This window comes from Sminthopsis crassicaudata, chromosome 3, assembly GCF_048593235.1.
Source record: "Sminthopsis crassicaudata isolate SCR6 chromosome 3, ASM4859323v1, whole genome shotgun sequence".
Classification (NCBI taxonomy): domain Eukaryota; kingdom Metazoa; phylum Chordata; class Mammalia; order Dasyuromorphia; family Dasyuridae; genus Sminthopsis; species Sminthopsis crassicaudata.
Genome location: NC_133619.1, coordinates 269,843,768 through 269,861,915, shown reverse-complemented (window position 1 = coordinate 269,861,915; position 18,148 = coordinate 269,843,768). Strand labels below are relative to the sequence as shown.

General features: G+C 34.8%; 1 long non-coding RNA gene across 2 annotated transcripts in view; it reads right to left on the bottom strand.

The window, feature by feature from the left end:
• The window catches only part of LOC141561322 (uncharacterized), a 138,748-nt gene extending 123,981 nt beyond the window's left edge, over nucleotides 1-14,767 (bottom strand). Inside the window, exons 1-2 of one of the 2 annotated variants that reach the window (XR_012488021.1) lie at nucleotides 14,692-14,767; nucleotides 12,041-12,154 (exon numbers count right to left, since the gene is read on the bottom strand). This is a non-coding gene — a long non-coding RNA (uncharacterized LOC141561322). Of the gene's footprint in view, nucleotides 1-12,040; nucleotides 12,155-14,578 lie in introns of both variants that reach the window. The other variant, XR_012488020.1, reaches the window with a different exon arrangement.
• Nucleotides 14,768-18,148: the final 3,381 nt, after the last annotated feature.

Below are 18,148 nucleotides of genomic sequence, written 5' to 3'. Positions count from 1 at the left end.
TGCTCTCTTAGATAAAGGGGGTGATAGAGGTTACTCTCTTCCTACATGCTGAGATTCCAAACAAAGTGGCTACCTCCCAAGTCAGGAATGCATCATCCCCTCACCCAACTTCATTTTTTTAAGATCACAGATCCAACATCACATTTAACATAAAACTTTTCCTGATCCTACAACTGCTAATCTTAAATACCTTGCTTTTAATTACTTTGTATCTATTGGTATTTTGTTCTATTCACTGATTTTTATAGACAATTCTCACTTTAAAAAAATGGACCACTCCACAGACCTCTATGTAAAGTGATTTATTTTATTTTATTGTTTTCTTTTTTCTTGTTACACATGTAAATTAATTTTTAATACATATGGTTATGTTTGAGAGGGTTAAATTACTTGCTCAAGGTCATACAACTAGAAAGTGCCTGAGGCTAGATTTGGACTCAGGAAGAAGTCTTCCTGACTCCAGGGCCAATGCTTTAGCCACTGTGCCATCTGTCTATACAAAATAATACTTTTAAAGAAGATTTGAAAAGTATTAAAGTTAAGATATATTAAATATTGTGCCATGATAAGAGAATTATTAAATGAAAGGTAAAAATAATGATAAAGTTTGCACACTAGTGCAGTAAAGTTAAATATAGGTGTGTAATATGTTGCTCTTTCCCCACCCACAACACCTAGCCTTTATAACTGGTGGTTGGCTATGCAACTTTTTTAATGAAACTATTGATAGATGTATGGACAGAAGCTTTCTTTTCTCCTTCTTTCTCTTAAGATAGCAAAAAATATGCTCGGAGGAATACAGAGAGGCTTGGAGAGACTTACACCAACTGATGCTGAGTGAAATGAATAGAACCAGAAGATCGCTGTACACTTCAATGCTGTATGAAGATGTATTCTGATGGAAGTGGATATCTTCAACATAAAGAAGATCCAACTCACTTCCAGTTGATCAATGATGGACAGAAACAACTACACCCAGAGAAGGAACACTGGGAAGTGAATGTAAATTGTTAGCACTACTGTCTATCTACCCAGGTTACTTATACCTTCGGAATCTAATACTTAATGTGCAACAAGAAAATGGTATTTACACACATATATTGTATCTAGGTTATATTGTAACACATGTAAAATGTATGGGATTGCCTGTCATCGGGGGGAGGGAGTGGAGGGGGGGGGGCGATAATTTGGAAAAATGAATACAAGGGATAATATAAAAAAATTACTCATGCATATATACTGTGGAAAAAATTCTAAATAAAAAAAAAGAAATATCATGCTCAACCAGTCTTTAAATTTTTAAAGTTCTAATTATTTGGACCTTTTATTTAATGCAAGGAAAAAAATTCATCCAAATGATGAGCTGTTTCTGTCATCTATTTCAATGTGAACCTTGGGTTCTGAAGTTTCCCTTTCATCTTCTGCAATTTTTGCAGCTAGCAGCTCAATCAGATCCTCATTGAGAATCCACACTTAGATTCTTTATGAAACATAGAATTTGTGCATTTATGTAAAGCAAGAACTATATGTATATGTACTGGCCTTCTGTGTTAGACTGTAAGCCCCTTGAGAACAAGTATTGTTTCATACTCCATCTGTGTTCCCCAGTATCCAGAACCGTGCCCAGCAAAAAGTAGATGCTTAATATATGCTTGTTAATTGATTTCTCAGGAATGACTGAATTAAACTAGGGAGATCTCAGTTTAAATAGATGATTATAGTTGGTAAATATATATATATATATATATATATATATATATATATACATAGTGGCTGTATGGTTTCTTAAATCAATGATATATTTTGCATTTAGTATCACTACCCAAATAAAGCTCAATGCAAATGAATTTTGTTCTTTTAAGTTAATGACAATATCATTTGTTTCATCTATTAGCATACCTTTCTAATTATGAATCTTTTAAAGATGAGAAGAAGCAAAATCTTAGCTCTGGAAGGAACGTTAATCAATGTGGTATAGTAAAAAGAACTTTGTTTTTGGAATCAAAGGATTTGGATTCAAATCCCATCTTAATCACTACTCATTTGACTTTGGATACTATGCCTCAAATTCCTCATCTGCAGAATGGGGGGTGCAGATTACATGATCTCTTGGCTCCCTTCTAACTAATTTGTGATCATGTGATTTCATTCCACTTTCTTCATTTTACATTTGAGGGAAGGGAGGCTCAGAGTTCTTATAACGAATATGGTTGTTATAATATTGCTGGTGCTTATTTTTCAAATCTATGAATTTCGAATAGAATTTTAACTAGAAATTCAAACAAAAAGAATAACTGCTTACAAGTGTTTCACATTTTAAAATATTAAGCTTTTCATTCTCTCCTTCCTAAATATATAATTGGCATAGGAAACATCTGCTAATATGACTTGGATTCTCTTGAGCAAATTATCACACAAAATGGGAAGAAAATATTTAGAAATGGAGCCATAGCTTGTTACGTTATAGAAGAAATAGAAAATGAACTTAAAGGTCAATGTATTACCAAGGTCTACATACAGAATAACTATAAAAATGAAAACTGTGGGAAACAAGCTAACATATTGTGCACAGAGAGGAGTCAAGAATAATGTTATAAAGAGGACCACATTATCAGATCATTCTCATTCTCCCCCTATTGGACATATCACAATGAATCAGCAAGTGCTTGCTATGAAAATTTACTTTTTCATGAAGTTGAATAATGTTAATGCTTAAAGAGAAGAATCCCTAAGAATAGCAGATTATGCAATGAAAAATATTTCATGCTGTTAAAGTAAAATCAGTTTCAATATCTTTTGCTAAAAAAAGTTATAAAACACTTTTGTTAAAACTCAAAAAAATTAACTACATACCCCATTTGGTAGGTTCTCTTATACAACCACCACATTCCATCTCTCAGCTCTAAGTATTTTCTCTGGCTATTCTCTATGCCTGGAATGCTCTGCCTCCTGAGTCTTCTGACTTCCTTTAAGTACCAATTAAAATTCCACCTTTTACAGGAAGGCTCCCAAATCCTTTTAATTCCAGTACTTTCCCTTTTTTAAAAAAAATTATTTCTTTTTTCTCCTGTCTATAGATTATATATGTTTGTTTGTTTGTTGTGTCCCCTGACAGATTGTGACCTTCTTTGAGAGTAGGAACTATCTTTTGTCTTTTTTTTTCAAAATTCCCTATTTAGCACAGTGCTTGCACATAGGAAGTGCTTAATAAATGTTTCCTGACTAACTGAATTAATGTTAAACTTATGGAGAAGTTCCTATCTCTACATATTGGGTCCTATGTTCCTTTGCAAGTAAACAATTGAATTTATAATGAACATAAAACAGGAAAAGAAAAAAAAATCACTTTGCAGGAATCTGCTTTCCTAGAGAGAAGGACAACTTTATCTTATACATTAATAATAAGGAGCAAATTTTTTTATGTGTAGAAGTAAATTTAAAAATCACAATAGGATACCTTAAAATAGATGACATTCATTTGGTGAAACTGAACAAAGTTCTTTATTTCATCTTGAATGGAAATATATCCTCTATTATGTAGTTCATGATATAAAAAGGCAACATAGTCTACCAAAAGAGTTTCCTTACTTCATATATTAGTTTTACAAACTGGGGACTTCTCTTAACCTCTCAGTGTCCCCCAAGCAATTATAGGTTGTGGAAAAGGTACTGACCTTCACTGGTGATAGAAGTTTCTTCAAGAGGGATCGCCTGTACCAATGAAATTAAAGACCTAGCTTAATCCCTATAATTATTACATAATTGACGACCATTGAGAATTCCTTGAATAGCATCAGTGTAGGAAAAAAAAAAAAAAAAAAAAAAAAAGCAATAGTACACCTCCCAGAGAAAGTTCTAATCTTTAATTTGGCAAACCAAAAAAAATATTGTTTACATTACAAATATTGAAGATTCAATAATATAAATAGAACAACAATTCCAAGTAGTCTATTACTTTAATGCTCCATTTATTCTTTAATTTACGTATTAGTTATCAGTCAATGGGAATGATAAAACTAAATTATATAAAAAGGCTTTCTTTATGTGATTCTTTGTTCATATGTTAGTGTTTGTTTTAAATTCTGATTTTAAAAATCCAACCACCAGCTTTCTTTTGCTTATGAAATAATCCCATGCAAATTTTTAAGTGACTATTATTTAATGAATTACCCATAGGCTGAGATCACAGAAAATACCCATGTTCTTTGGATTTAAATTCTGTGTATAATCTCACATGACATTATACCTAGGAGAGAACTTAACCATTTTTAACAATATTCAAAAAAATGCCCTCAGTGTGACCATCCTCCAAATTTTGCCTAGGGTCTTATCCTAGGATACTGAAATTATCTACTTTCCTCTTACTGTTTTTTTCTCTCAATCCTGGCCCCATTTCTGTTCTTATGGAGTATGTATTTTAAAAGAATCAGGGAATTTTATAGAAATATTTTTAAAATAACACTTAAAAATGGAAAACTGACATATTGTTAAAGTTGTTATTTTAATATTTTAATTTATATTTTCAGATTTAAAAGCTATCAAGGTATCTCATAGGAGAAAAGAAAATGAAACATCCTTCTCTATATTTAAATTATTTTTGTTGTTTCCAAGTGTCTGTTACCCTCCTAAACCACCTCACTAACCTTCAAGGACCATCCTTTTTCCAACCTATTCACAATATATGTGTGACTAGGTTTCAAAAAGAAGAATAAAGAATAGCTTTGGTTCCCATAGTATTATAAGAGATAACTGATGGCACAAGGGATAGAGCATTGGGCCTGAAGTCCAGAAGTCCTGGGTTAAAATCCAGTCTCTGACAACTGATTAGTTATAGGATCCTAGACAAGTCACTTAACTGTCTATCTCATTTTCCTTAACTATGAAATGGGGTTAATAATAGCAGCTACTTAGAGTTATCATCAAAGATCAAGTAAGATATTTGTAAAAGTGCTTCACACAATACCTGAAATATAGTGGGTGTTTCATAAATGATTCCTTCCTTTTCCAGTGCTTTTCCTACTACTCCATACTGCCTTAACTTATAAAGGTCAAAATGGTAAGGAGTAAGGAAAAGGTTGGCTCAGACTAGTTCATTACACATATATCTACCTTCCTCCAATTCTGATATCAATATCCTGATGCAAAATCTTTAAAACCCCTGACAAGTTAGGGCTCTACCTTTGCAATCTCAGGTCACAAGAATCAAAATTATTGGCTATTCTTGTTATTTAACAAACCTCTAAATCATTTGCTGGTTACTCAAAAAACTGCCTTTTAGAGGTACTTAGATGGCTAGATCTGGAATCAGGAAGAACTGTTCAAATCATGACTAAGACTTATTAGCTACGTGACTGAGGAAAAGTCATCCAATCTGTCATTCAGAATAGCATCTAACAAAGACTGTTGTGAGGATCAAATGAAACATCTGTAAATTGCTTTGCAAATCTAAATAAATGCTAGCTATTATTATTGTTATTATTAAATTATGACCTAATCCACCAAAAGACCCATGTCTCATCATGGCAGACATGATGATATTCCACAACATCCTATCACAAAATAATTTTTTAGTGTTTCTTCAAGGTGCAGAGAAAAAGTCTGTGTCAAGAACTATACTTTAAGCCCTTTGAATCATAGCACATTGATAAGCATGTCCATGATAGATTGAATGCACCATAATGATGAATTTAAAGATTACGTCCTGCTGACAGAATGAGAACTGAAAGAAAAATTATCACACAGAAACAAATTTGAAAGTAAAAGATCACAAACTAGCCTCCTCTTCATTATCATTTTGAATTTCTTCATTTAGCATGTGTGCTCTTAGTCCCTATACAGCTTTAACTTTCTAAAATAAGAAAAAATGCCTTCATGTGATCTTGAAGAATAATATACTTAGATCTTTGGTTTCCTACTTAGATCTGATGTGACACAGTGCCAATCAAAGTAACAATTTTACAACTTGTTCACAAGTTTGCAGTCCCTTGTTTCATCTCCTTTCTTGCTTAAGAAAAGCCCCAGCTTTCACTTTATTATTATTAACAGCTTACATTTATACTATGCTTTATGGTTTACAAAGAATATTCCCCCAAGCAAAACTGCAAATATTATGCCAACCTTATAAATGAAGAAGTATGTTCAGAGGAGTAGTGACTTAGTCACATAACTAGTAAGTATTGGAACAGACTGTAATCTTTCTATGCCACACTGCATCTCCATTTTTATCAAAGCAACAATATCAAGGAAGTTCCTGTTAAGAGTGTGGGCCAGCTACCAAGAAAGGCAGGTTACACAAGTTTCTGATTTCTCTCTCTCTCTCTCTCTCTCTTTTCTCCTCCCTCCCTCTCTCTCTTTCCTTTTTCCCTCTCATTTTCTCTCTCTCCCCTTCCTTTGCTCTTAATTCTTTCTCTTCCTCTCTCTCCCTCATTATTTTTTTCTCTCTTGCTTCCCCTCTCTCAATTCTCTTTTCCTTTTTTCTCTCTTGTTCTTTCTTCCTTTTTCTCTTCCTCAATTTTTCTTATCTCTTTTTATTTCCCTTTTCTGTCTTCATCTCTCTCTCCTCTTTATTTTCTCTTCCTCTTTTCTCCCTTTATTTCTCTCTTCCTTCCTTTCTTCTTCTCACTGTCTTCCTTTCCTTTTTCTCTTTCTCTCTCTTCTTTCTTTCTTCCTCTCCCTCTCTCTTTTCTCTCTTCCTTTCTTTTTGTTCTGTTCTCTTTTGTTCTTTCTTCTCTTCCTTTTTCTCTCCCTCCATTTGTCTTCCTCTTTTCTCTTCCTTTCTTTTTCTTTCCTTTTTGACTTCATCTCCCTCTTTTTTCCTTTTTCTCTTCCTTTCTTCTCCCTCTCTTTCACTCTCTTCTTTTTCTTTTCCTCCCTCATATCTCTCTCTTCTCTTTCTTCCATATTTTACTCTCTCTCTCATCTTCCCCCTTCTCTCCTTAAAGTGAGCAATATTTTATTTAAAAGAAATCTATTAAGAGCTGATAATTGATGTGCCCTATTTTATCAGAACCAGAGAACTTTCATTTACTCAAAGAAGAAACAGCACATATATCATAAGAATATGCATTTTAAAATGAGTTCTTTAAAATGAGAGCCAGAGTAATGTAGTTATAGAGACCCAGTGTAATGTCTGGGATAGCTTTCTGAAGATCCTCTGGATGGGCCTTGGTCTCAGCAGGATAGTCGCCATGAGGATGGACAGGAATAGAGTCTAAAGTCTCTATTGTTTCCTTCACACAGTCTGTGTCTGTCACAGTCTGACCGAGTCTTGAGCTTAGTGGAGGAGTGCAGGAGGCAAGAAAGATACCAGGAGGATGGTCAAAGATAGAATGTCTCATTTCCAGTCCTCTCCTTCCTTATATACCTTAATATAATTGCATCACTATAGCACACTGAGTATGTGTGAACTAGAGAATCTTTACATCACCATACTAATACTAAGTATATGTAAACTGGAGAACCGTTACCTCATCAATTCCACTGAGTTAACACCCTGTTACAAGTATCTTTCCTTCAAGTATACTTCTCTCAGAGTTCCCCAATATCTTCTGGTCCTCTACAACCCAGCCTTAGCCAGAAAGATTTGAGTTCAAGTTTTGATTCTTGGGTTTGAGTCTTAATGGTGCTGGGGCAAGTCAAAACCTTTCACAATAACCTGAAGATAGTTCTGAGAAGAGGAAAAGTCAATAAACATCAAGGGCCTACAATGTGCTGGGCATTGTGCATTGAGGATATAAAAAGAGGTAAAATTTAATCCCTGTCCTCAAGAAATTTACAATCTACTAGAGGAAACATTAAGCAGGATAAATATACAGGATAAAAAGGAAATAAGTAAGAGAAGGAAGACACTGAAATTAACAAGGATTAAGAAAGGTTTCCTTTAGAAGATGGGATTTTTGTTGGGATTTAAAGGAAGCCATGGAAGTTAGCAGTCAGAACAGAGGAATAAAAACATCTCAGACATGGAGAACAGCCAAAGTCTGTAGATAAGAGGTATACTGACTTGTTTGTGGAGAAGCCAGGAGGTCACTGTCACTAGATCTAAGATTATATGTTGGAGAGTTAGTAAGAAGACTGGAAAACAAGGAGAGGGCTAGTAGTTTTATAAAGGACTTTGAATGCTAAACAAAAAGATTCTTAGGTGATCCTGGAGGCAACTGGGAGCCACTGGTATTAATTGGGGGGAGGAGGAGCAGTGCTGGGCAGATTTACACTTTAGGAAAATTACTTTGATTTCTGAATAGAGGATAAACTGGGGAGGGGAGAGACTTGATGCAAGTAGAACTATCAGCAGGCTAACCCAACAGTCCACGTACTAGGTGATAAAGACTTATAGCACAACGGTGACAGTATGGAAGAACAGAGAGGGTACATTGGAGAGATGACATAGACAAATTCAGCAGGTCTTGAAAGCAGTTTGGAAATGAGAGGCAAGAGATAGTGAGAAGTAAATGCTAACCTCTAAATTGTGAGCCTCGTTAGTAGCTGTCTGATTTAAAGCTTTTATCTATTTTCTTCCACACATCCCAATTTCCCCCATCTTTCCCTAAAACAGTACTCATGGTAAATGCTCAATAAATATTTGTTGAAAAGAATTCATATCAAAAGTTTCCTCCTTGCCCTGAAGAACAGATTTGGGATTTCCCACAGTAGGAAAGTCCCTGCTAATGAGTAACCACAGGGATTTCCAGGTGGCAGTTTTAGGGAGGAAAAAAAAGAAGGGGGGAACCAGGTTCCTTTCTCTCTTCTCTCCTGACATTCTTGGTACACCTTAATCAAGGGATCATTTCTCTACTCTCTAGTCCAAGGGAAGTAGCCAATTTCCCCTCCATAAGTTTTACTTAAAAAAAAAAAAGTTGCCCTGGGACCTGATTGACTCTAGCTTCTCTGATTTTGCTTCCTGGTCATCTAAGGTCATTAAAAAGTGCTAGCCACAAAGAGTTGAGGAACTTGGTCTCAGTGGATTTCTGAAAACTGCATAAGTTACTATGTCCTTCACCATATTCTCCCCTATTCTCCATGTGGAGACGAGAGACCTCCCCAGAAAAGCTAAGGGCCACTGTTCCCTTTTACATACCCTTGATGTGTTAAACCTCCTTTTGACTCATGAGTCCTTCATTTTTGTCCCAAAACTGAATCTAACCTAAGGGAGTGGTATTGTTAGAGCTACCTCTAACAATTCATATTGGAGGGGTCCTAATTCCAATTCCTATCATCAGGGCCCTAATTTTTTTGGGTGATGACAGAAAAACAGACACCATATTCATTCTGAGATCTCTAAAGCCGTTTTGTTATCCAATCCAGAATATATAAAAATATCTCTGAATCAAGGATTCAACTGTCCCCTTGGAGTCCTTTTAACTAGGTTGAACTATAATGATTTTCTCTAGATCATTAACAAGACCTGGGCCTAATCTTTTCTAAAATCATACTACAGGGGCAGGGCTAAAATGGGAAATCTCAAGGAAAAGTAAGTCTCTCAAAGATCCTGGGTTCCATATCTACTATAACAGGAAAATGATCAGATATCTGGTTATCAATCCCAATCAATTTTCAATTGCACCATGATTACATTTCTGGCTCTTCTCTGAGTTTCTTTCATCTCTATAGGGGAGCCCAGTCAAGCATTTTGTGATTTGGGAAGACAGGCACAGTGGGTATTTGGAAAATAGCTACTATGTAATTTCAATGAAAACAGCTGAAATTCGACTCAAGTCTTGGGAGGTCTTCCTTGTACAATCCACCCTCACCTAAACTCCAATCTCACTGATAAGTAATGTTACAAATCTGGGGTTTGCAGAACATTGTACACAGTAACAGCAAGATTATATGATGATCAATTGTGATGGACTTGGCTCTTCTCAGCAATGCAGGGATTCAAGACAATTCCAACAGACTTGGGATAAAAAATGCCAACTGTATCTAGAGAGAGAACTATGGATACTGAATGTGGATTGAAGTATAGTTTTGTCACCTTTTTTAATGGTTTGTTTTTTCTTTCTCATGTTGTTTTATTTACCTTTTGGTCTGATTTTTCTTGTACAATATGACAAATATGGAAATATGCTTAAAAGGATCACACATATTTAACCTATATCAGATTGCTTACTGTCTTGAGGAGGAGGTAAGAGAGGGAGGGAGAAAAATTTGGAACACAAAGTCTTTAAAAAATGATATAATAAAACTGTCTTTACATGCATTTGGAAAAATAAAATACTATTAGAAAAAAAACACAAATCTGGGATTCAAGTAATTTATTTGAAATAGGCTTTCATATATTTTGGTACTTCCAAATAGCTTATATTTTTATAATATACAGAAAGAAACAATAGATTTCTTAAAAATATATCCTAAAGCACCTAATAGTTTCCCATCATGAATTTACCATATATAATTCGGTATTCAGATAAGTTCTCAATCTGCTCTATTTCCATTTTTGACTTGAAAGATAGACTATTTCTGTTTTTCTTCCTAGAAAAACAAATTATCTCTTATTAACATTAGGATAGGATGGAAGAACTTTTCTTTTACTTCTCTGAGAATACCCAGTATAGGTTTTCATTATGAATCTAATTCATATTTTGGAAACTACTGCCTGTACATATCCAGCTACCTCATTTTAAGAGAGGAGACTTACAGTTCATAGAAATGAACTGATTCCACAAAAAAGTCACTTGGAAAATTAGCAAAAGTCAAAAATAGAAGCCAGCTTTTCTGAATCTTATCCCAGGATTCTTTCCACTGTGGCTATAGAAGATGTTAGAATAGGAATACATGAATTTTGATTATGACCAATGCCATTCACTTGAACTGTGATAAAATAGTTACATCTGAAAATTGTACTTTTATGTCACATCTACCAAAAAATCTCAAATTTGAATTCTATTCAATTTTTAGAATATGATGAATTATATTTTTATTTTTATCTTTCAGCACAGTGTCTAGAACATGTTATATAAGAGCCACATAAATTTATATAGGTGCTATATGTTTATTTCTGATTTCCTTATTCTCTTCTTGCCTAATTAGGAAGATCAAAATAGAATGGAAATGAATAAATGTCTGTTTTTAAACTTGTAGGGAAGATATATGGTGAGAAAAATATGCAATACAAGAGAGAAGATAAAAACTTGCTTAAGAGAAATTGTCTTTATAGAGTTTCTAATCATTTAAATCAGCTGTTACACAAACAAAAATGGAGTTTGCATTTTTATTAAAAATAGATACCAGTACTGCATGAAGAGTACAGCTTTATTCCTTTTTGGTAAAAATGTTCCATTGAAAATTATTTAAAAATTTAAATAATATTTTCAAATATTTATGATGACAGTTTTGCACACTGAGAAAATTTCTATCACACCACACAATTTCCAAATGTTTTCCAAGTACTACTCAATCTTACATATTCCAATTATAAGTCCTAGGTACTACAGTAAGCCATCCCCAACTCCTTTTAATTACAGTATCTTTCCTCTATTAATTATCTTCCATTTATCATGTAGCCTGCTTTGTATATATTTGTTTGCATATTGTTGCCCCATTAGATAGTAAGTAGAGAGTAAGCTCCTTGAGGACAGGGACTGATTCTTTGCTTCTTTGTATCCCCAATGCTTAGCACAGTGATTGGCAAATAGTAACTTAATAAATGTTTACTAAAAATGAATGATTCCTAATATTTAATATAGCCATTATAAATAGAAACTTCTTTCCATTAAACAAAAAATAATAACAATTAGAGAGAATATCCAGTTATGCCAAAGAAATAACATATTGCAATTATGCAAGAAATTTAATGCTATTGTGTTTTTATGTAAGTATGTGTTGTTGTCATTGTTTAGTTTAAATAATCCCTAGTCTATGATGGCAAAGAGTTTTTTTCAGTCATCTGCAAATACCTCAAATTAGGCATATGAATAATATGCCTTTAAAAGGTAATGTCAGACAGTGAGATTTTAAAATTTTGATAAAATTGCAAATGTATTTGTAATAGTAGGAATACAATTATAAATTCATAGATGGTTAATTTAATTGTTTTACATACCTATGGGTTTTCAGGTTTCTGTGCTTAATCACGTTTCTTCACTGTTATCATTTATTTTCTATTAACTTCTGACAACTCTTAACTCTTGGTTTCAACAGTGCCACCTGTAGTCATCTAGGAGAAGAAAAAATTATTATACTTTTGGATAATTACAGAACAAATAGCAAAATAACTAATCTGATATGAAACCTCCTATATATAACACCTTTAGGGTAAGGAGGCATGGGACTGAGAATTTATTAAGTGCTTCTTATGTGCCAACCACTGAACTTGTTTTTGTTTGATTATGATTCAATCACTTCTGTTTCTTTGTGACGGTATTTGGCGTTTATTTGGCAAAGCCACTTGGAATAGTTTGCCATTTTAAAGATAAGTATATTTTATTCATTTCATAGATAAGTAACTGAAGCAGAGTTAAGTGACTTGTCCAGGGTCACACAGATAGTAAGTGTCCAAGGCCAGATTTGAATCTAAGATGAGTATTCTGGAGTCCAGGTCCAGCACTCTGTATTGTACCATCTTATTTCTTTATAAATAACTCATTTGATCCTAATAACAAACATTGTAAAGTAAGTGCTATTTATGATATCCAGTTTACAGTTGGGGAAGCTGAGGCAGACAGAGATTAAGTGATGTTATATCCACAAAAGGAAACCTGGTTTATTAAAATGCTCAATTTGACATAACTGAAAAAAGATATCATCTCCTAATATGCTATATATTAGTAATTGGATACTTTAAAATAACAATGTAAAAGAATTCTGTTTACAGAATATGGCTGCACTTACATTTTAAACAAAATTTCACAACTCAAAATTAAAATAATTCTATCATATCATTTAATTTAGGGTTTGAAATATTTTCTCACAAAAATTAAAACATTCATCCATTATTGTAAAATTTTAAAATGGCTGTTAGCAAATTAGTTTCAACCAATACCATAAAATTTCCACAAACACTCAAAGAATGTCACTAACTCATGTAAATGAAACATTTCTATGGCTTTATTCTATTTTAGCACAGATATGTTCAATCTATTTGAGAAATGGGAAATAGGCAAATTTTGAAATAATCAGAAGCAGTTGATTGGTAAGCAAAGAAATGTTCCACGTTATTTTAGTCTGTTCATGGCAAGTCTTAGAGCACGTCTAAATTGTTCCTATCAAGATATTATGCAGAAAGGCCACCGAGATGCAACTGTACCCAAACTCTGTGAGGTAGATCCATAACTGCTCCTTCATAAGAAATCACATAAGAAGTTGCAGATAACACAGGTACAAATGTAAACGGCACTTAATACATAAAAACTAAGTATCTCAAGTTAGAAAACTGGCTTTTTCATTATAGCTACTTTTGATGTCCCCCTTTTAGCAACAACTTACTCTTTTGAAATGTCAGATTTCAAGACACAACAGAGAAATTTTTACACTAAATTCTCTCCGTCTCCCACTCTCCTTTCCAAACTCTGAATTAGTTCCCAATTGTTCAATACTGCCTAAAAGTACAGAAGGCATCACCTTCCAAAAAAAAAAAAAAAAAAAAAAAGCCTGCCAGGAAAAGTGAGTGCAGGCAGCTCTTAGCCTAGACATACCATGTGGAACGAGAATTACAGAAGGGTGCAGGCGGATGAGAGGGGGCACCACCCCAAACTTAATATTTTGAAATTGCTGCCCCCGGGGCACTTTAAAATCTGAGAATTGCCAGAGAGATGGTAAAAGGCAACTAAGGGTGGGTTACCCCACTTGCCTTAAAAAGGGTGGGACGAACCTTTCTCAACACCTCCTACCTACGCACACCTCCCACCTCTGCTGTAACACCTGCCTGCGCACACAGGGGAAGAGAGGAAGGAAGGAAGGGAGGAGGGAAAAGAAGGAAGGAAAGGAAGGAAGGGAAGGAAGAAAGGAAAGAAAGGAAGGGATGGAAAGAAGGAAGGAAGGAAGGAAGGAAGGAAGGAAGGAAGGAAGGAAGGAAGGAAGGAAGGAAGGAAGGAAGGAAGGAAGGAAGGAAGGAAGGAAGGAAGGAAGGAAGGAAGGAAGGGAAAGGAAATTAGGAAGGGAAGAAAGGAAAAAAGGAAGGGAAGGAAGGAAGGAGCTAAGCCAAAGAATGTGTGCCTCAGTCCAAGAAGGAGCCGCTGTCAATGCGCTGGAGCGCAGCCCACCTGAGCACTCCGGCTGGCTCCTCAGCACCCGGCTGCCCGCTTCCTTCTGCCGCAGCCCCGGGCAGCATGCCCCTTCTTCGGGCTATCTTCCGCCGTCGTTCCAGTCTAAACTGGAAAGCAGCTTCGCTTCAGGGCCCCAGCAACCACCGCCAAAGGATTCCCGGGCAAGCGCCCCTCTGCCCACACCACAGCCGCCGCTGCGCCCGGAGTTGCACGTTGTGCAACCCAGGGAGCGCTTCTGCAGCCTCTCTGCCTACTCCTTCTCCTCCCCCTTCCCCTACTCCTCCGCCCAAGTGAGCTACCTAGCGGGCGGGTCCAGCCCACAGTAATCTTAGCTCTAGCGCGAGCCCCTTCCCACCCTTTCCTCGCTTGGCACCTACCCTCTCTAACTGGCGGAGGAACCAAGGTACAGAACGTAGCTTCCAGCGCGCTCAAGCGTGTAGCCCTCCTGCCAGACTGGTGGAGAGGATGCATACATACACAGCGAACATACCCTGGTTTCTTGCAACACAACCTGATAGCTCCGCGCTCCGGGGCTCTGCCTCTCCGGTGGCACCTTCCCTGCTCTGGCCCCGCCACTCCCCACCCCCTTTTCCTCTCGCAGCAGCATCCCCCACTGGCAGTATGCACAGTGTGCACACGCTGTCTGGCCCACCTGTCAGGGCTTCCGCCCTGCTCCACCCACTGCTTCCCCTCCCTTCTTCTTTGTAGGAGAATATTCAGAGCCCACCAACCACTCTGCAGCCAGCCCGTAAGCCCGCCTGCCCGCCCACTCAGCTGTGCACCCAGGAGAAGGGCGGAGGCACCCCACCCAGCTTTGGCTCTCAGCTCTCTTTCTCCCTATTGCCCTCTTCCTCTCTCAAACCGGAGCCTTCCGTGGTCTCAAATTGAAGGTTGGCTTTGCGTCCTTTTGATTGAGGTGGAAAGAGTGTGTTACTTAGCGGAGAAGAAAAGAAGAGGGGGGGAGGTTATGCTTCTGTTGGTGTTGGTGGTGGTGGTGATGAAGAAATTACCTTGTAAACTGTTCCTGTACAAGTTTCTGCCTGTGCCTTTCTACTGTTATATTGATAAATGAGTGATTTGTTGCATTTTTAAATGCGCCAGGAGCAATTTTGAGGTGCATTTGTATTTTTTTTTTTTAATTTTGCAGCTGAGGATTTCGGAGATTTTAAAATCAACCCCTATGGAAGATAGAGGTTTCTAAAAAGTTCTCTTTAAAATATACATTTATATAGCCATGATTTTATATTTTCAACAAACAAAATATAAATAACAGAACAGCTGTGTTGTGCAGTTTTGCAGAAACAAATCTTGCAAATATTTCTTGAAATGCATTATAATTATTTTAATTAGGGTTTGAAGGGTTAAATGTATTTTAATGATTTTAAAAAGAATATTGACTTTGGAACTCAGTGTTTGAGATTCTAAAGCCTTCATGCATGCTACTTGCCATACTTGCCATAGTTTTAACATTTCATTTTAGTTGAAATTATTAACTGATGTAGCCATTTTGAAAAAAAAATAGCTCTACTCATGCCCCTCCCCCCTTTAGGATCATATTTGAACTGGGTTGTTTTTTTTTTTAACACCCTAGGAAAAAAAATTATATTTTTATCTATTTGCTTAATATTTTCTTCATTATTTTTCTGCTTATTTTTGCAATTTTTTAAAATAAGATTTTGTAATTTTTAAAATTTATGTTTATACTTTTTAAAAATAAAATTTAAGGCCCCATCCAAAAGGTCATTCGTATTGTAAAGTGAAGTACAAAAATTAATGGTAGCCCATTCTCAAAGTGGAAATTTTTAGAATAACTAGTGATTAACAACTTCTTTACTTAGTGTTACCTCTGATACATGTTTAATTTGACACTTGCAAACTAAGGCTTTAAAAACAAAACCCATCAAATTAAACTCTACTCTTTTGCACATACTCTACTCCATTGTTTTGCACATAAGTACTTAACAAATATTAATTAAATTCTGAATAATTCATTAAATTCTAATGGAAATAACTTATGAAATGTGCATAAATATTTTTCAGGCAAAAGAAGATACAAACTGAACATTCTTAATGAAGAAATTTAAAAGTAATCATTCACTAGAAAATAGTGTTCAGTATTAATAATTAAGGAAAAAATGCTCATTGTCTCTTTTCAACTATTGGTCAAAGGCTAAGTAATAGTTTTGCTTCCATAGATATGCTTACTTTTTTCTTCTTTTGACTATAGTCAGGTACAAAAATAATGCTCAAATGCAGTGTTTTGTTCATATTATTTACTATTTTCATTCCTTGATCATATATTGAATATCAACTATGTGCAAGTCATGTAATAAAATTATCATTTAAAATATTATTTTTTTATTCTAAGTAAATCTATCCAAGTGAATTGAATTTCAGATTTTAGATTTTGATTGTATTTAAACATAGATGAAATTAAAACAAGAAAGAATATCTAATAACAGATTCCCATCTTATCTCTCAAGATATATATATATTCATTATTATGGTTACTACAAATTGACTTTTGACTTACTTTTATGTAGACTTGATAGACTTTAAAATATTGCCTAATTAGCTGCATTTTTAATATGTTTCTTTGTAACTACTCAATTAAACAATTTCTCAAAACAATAAGTAAAATAATTATAGCAGAGAAGGAACAACTGTTGATTTCTCAAAAGAAGTTTTCCTATGCTACTAAATATGATTCTTGAGATAACTTAGAAAGAGCATGGGACAATGGCAAGAAAGGTAAATTTGGATTCAGGAGGATTTAAATTCAAATACTACTCTGTCATTATTATTATTATTATTATTATTATTTTACTTTGCACAAGTCACTCCACTTCAATTTCCTCATCTTAAAATGAGGGGATTAAACTTGTTGACCTCCACAATCCATACTAGGACAAAATCTATGATTCTATAAACTATTTACATTAAACTGTAAAATAATTATTCAATATCCTGCTGGCCACCATCTTCATTTCTTATTAATTTTATCTGAAATTTTCATCAATGTTCAATCTAATTTAACAGAAAGAAAAAGAATATTTTTTTCCAGATAACATTTTAATAGGGAAATTATAACTTGGTTTTCAAACTATTTGAGAGTGTCTACAATTTGTAAAAAAAAAAAAAAAAAAAAAAAAGAAAAAAATGCACGGATGATAAGATGCCTCACTGGAAGGTTATATCTAAATCCAGTTTTCCTACACTTCAAAATATGCATCAAATAAAGTGTGTGGGGAGAGAATCTTCTAGGGAGAAGGAAGCAAAAGAAATTAATAAGCCAAAAATATTAATTGCCAACTGTCTAACATGAAGGGGGAAAATCCTTAGAGGGTAAAAGGATATAAAGAGAAACCTTGGTAGAAGAGATTAATTTTGTAGTAAGTACAATAGAACTTCAGAAAAGAGAATGAATAATACAAAAAAAAATCACAAATTAAATGAAAAACTGATATATTTTCCTCTCTCTTCTTTCTTCCTACCTTTCCTCCAGAACTAGTGCTGAAGACCTCAAAGGGTAAATAATTTGAATGATATTCAAGTATCTTGAGATTTTTACTTTTAACTTAACTAATAGAATGATTAAAAAAAAAAAAAAAAAAAAAAAAGCAGCAGCAGCACTTTTTAACAACTAGAGAAGGAAGCCAGGCACAATAGAGGTAGTTAGGCAGAAATAGCAGAAAAAGAGAGACAAAGGGAATACTCACTCCCACTCTCCAAAGAGAACATTTAAAAACTCTCTGTAGATGAAAAGAATTGTATCTAAGAAGCTCACAAACAACAAAGCTTTTGTACTTTCTCTTACCATTCCATTGTTACAAATGAGGACTTAACCAAAAAGTTTACCATACCCTGTACTCTAATTTTTTTTGTTTGTTTTTGTTTTGTTTACTATTCTTATTCCCGAAAAGAAGCATTCACGGAAAGGATCGTGA